Source organism: Microtus ochrogaster, linkage group LG2 (assembly GCF_000317375.1).
Source record: "Microtus ochrogaster isolate Prairie Vole_2 linkage group LG2, MicOch1.0, whole genome shotgun sequence".
Taxonomy (NCBI): Eukaryota; Metazoa; Chordata; class Mammalia; order Rodentia; family Cricetidae; genus Microtus; species Microtus ochrogaster.
The window spans coordinates 29,597,635-29,600,892 of NC_022028.1; positions in this window are offsets into that span (position 1 = coordinate 29,597,635).

Consider the following 3,258-nt stretch of genomic DNA (forward strand, 5'->3'; position numbering starts at 1 on the left):
GAGAGATGTGATGACCCTCCCTGCTGGGCAAACACCTTATATACCAGTGCTGGGAGTCCAGCAGGGAGCACATGACCACTTCCTCTGTCATCTGACTTCCTGTATGTGTGGGAATCTCACCAGCTCTTATTTATCTCCCTTCTCAGATATCCTTGACTTCTGCATATTTCTGTTACATTTACGCTTTCTGAAACTACAGTCCAACATGAATCAAGAGTGCTGAATATTCCTGAGAATCAAGGTTCCCATCTCTTAGATGACTCCAACTTGTGCAAGTTCAAGAAAAATTATCCAGCACACTACCAAAGTGACTTTGTGTTGACTAAGTGCTTTTTGTGGTGTTTATAATTATGCCTCCTACATATAACTTTCTGTGGTCTTGGGAGTTATGTCTTCAGTGTATGGATGAGTGGGCCCAGTCCAGCCCCGTAGTGGAAGAGTAGCAAAACAGAGACTACATGTCATCCTTAGTTCAGGTCAGTTTGATGGTGACCTGTGTGCAGTCTGACATGCCCTGTGCTTTTGTTTACCTTGTTTCTAGAGCCCATTATATATTTACATTTAAATGCTTTTTTTTTCTCCTAAAATGTTATTCTGTAAGAGGACCTACACCATGACTGATAAAGACATGTTCATTAAATGGCTGTGCTACACTGTCTCATAAATTTTGCGCATCCCTTCCAGGTAGTCAGATGCCCCTCTGTTAAGTTAGCATTGGCCACACAGGTTCTGCTTGTCCACCTCTGCGGACTAGCTCATACAGACACCCATAGATTCCACCTTTAGTGTGTATGCTTCACTATCACACTCTCTCAGTCTTCTCTGCAGCCTGGCTGGTGAGCTTTCTCTCCTGCTGTTCCACACCTTGTGACCGACCTTCTTCCTGGTGTGCACACCATGTTCTTGCTGTGCAGACTCTTCCTGGTGTTCATACCCTTTTCCTGGTGTGCAGTCTGTCTTCCAGGCGTACAAGCACTCCATCTTTCCAGAATTGTGGACACCACCCACTTGGTTGTAGAGCATTGAGAAGCTAGTTGCAAACCGAAACTCTCAAACCAGGAAATTCTTTCTTTAGTTGCTAGTTTACATAGGACTAGAAAGCAACAAGCAATTAGATGGGGGAGAAAAGACGTTAATGATCATGTCCTAAGATATACAGACTGTGCATACTGCAATATCAACTTGACAGGAAAGTAGTGGCACAATGGTTAAGGAGATAACCAATCACATTCTGCTTGAATTTGAGGACTACTTCATAGTAAGGATTTCATATCTGGTGCTACAAACCTGGATAAAAAATTTTATAACTGGGGAAATCATACACCATCGCGTAGAAACCACTGGTGATATCCAGCTAAATGCTATATTGTCAAATCACCTTCTTTATATTTATATTTCTACTTCTATATATATTCTGCTATCATTCTGATGAGAGAAGCTTTGTGAAGTGGGTAGTGTTTAAAGGAAAGACTCAAAGCTAGTCAAATTCCTGAGAATCAGAGACTGTCGTAGTTGAACTGTGGAACCTTCGCATCCAAGGTTCAGGGAATATCATGCAAGAGTGAGCAGAAAGGATGAAAGAGGCAGAGGATGTGAAGGAGATCTGTAAAATGCTGCCTTCTCCACAGGACTTGGCTCACACACAGATCAGCTCAGAATAGCAAGACTTGCCTGCAAAAGACCGGTACAAAATCCAGCCTCCAGTAGATGGGAAGGGGCTCCTAATTCCCCACCCATGGTGAGGACTTGTTGGCTGTTGATGGCTGCTGATGGGAGTCACTTTCTTATGGATGTGGCCTCTGATAGATTTCCCAAGTGGATAGCCTCACACCCATTTGCATACCATCAACATGCATTGAATTTAGGAGGCAATTACTAATAACCATTTTAAAAGAGGGTCTGAATAAAATAAAAAAAAAAGAGGGTCTGAATCAGATAGAGACAGATTGATGGGTCCTGGGGAATTTGCAGGGAAGCAGTGGGGGATAATACTAAAGTATATTATAAATACGTATGAAATTGTCAAAAAATGAAAGTTTATTTTAAAAGGTAAGTAACCCAGTGTAATACATGGAGAGGTGCTTAGTCTTCGTGCAGCTTTATATGTCATGTTTTATTGATACTAATAGGTGAGCTGCCTTTTCCTATTTAAAGACCAAAGAGGAAGGGTTGAGGGGTGGGGTGGGGAATTATCAGACACGGTGCGGTCCTCTTACAGAATGTGGTCTTGATGGGAAAAAAGTATTTTAGTGTTAACATGTAATGGCATGTAAAAACAAAAAGAACAAAAGCAAAGGGCATGACAGACTGTACATAGGTCACCATGGAAGTGACTTGAACACATGTAGTCTCTATGTTTCTAGTCTTCTGCTAAGGGGCTGAACTGGAGCCACTCAAACATATACTGAAGATCAGTCCCAAGACCACAGAAAGTAGATGTTATCTGGAGAAATCATCTTTACAGAAACTACAAGAGGCACTTAGTAAACACAAAGTCACTATAGTGGTATGCTGGATAACTTTACTTGAACTTGGCAGAAGCTGGAGTCATTTGAGAGGCTGGAATCTCAATTGAAAAAATGCTTCAATTCTCAGGAATATTCAGCACTCTTGATTCAGGCTGCTGTGTTGTTTCAGAAAGAGTAATGTAGCAAAAATATGTAGAAGTCAAGGATATGTGAGAAGAGAGAATAAAAAGAGCCAGATTTATATACAGGAAGTCAGATGACAGAAGGAAGAGGTCACATGCTCCCTTCTGGACTCCCCTGCACTGGTATATATGGGGCTCCCCCAGCAGAAAGGATCATCACATCTCCTTCTCCTCTCCCGAGTCTCTCTCCTCACTGTACCTGAGTCCTCTCTACTGACACCATGGGTTGTTGTGGCTGTGGAGGTTGTGGTGGCTGCGGCTGTGGCAGCTGTGGCTGTGGCAGCTGTGGCAGCTGTGGCTGCTGTGGCTGTGGTGGCTGTGGTGGCTGCTGTGGCTGTGGTGGCTGCGGTTGTGGCAGCTGTGGCTGCGGCTGCTGTGGCTGCAGTGGCTGCTGTGGCTGCTGTGGCTGTGGCTGTGGGAAGGGCTGTTGCCAACAGAAGTGTGGCTGCTGCCAGCAGAAGTGTGGTTGCTGCCAGCAGAAGTGCTGCTGCAAGAAGTGCTGCTGCAAGAAGTGCTGCTGCTGCTAGAATGACTGCTGGCTACTGGGCTTCTGCTTCAGCTGCCAGATAGAGGTGAGTCTGTCTGTCTGTCTGTCTGTCTGTCTGTCT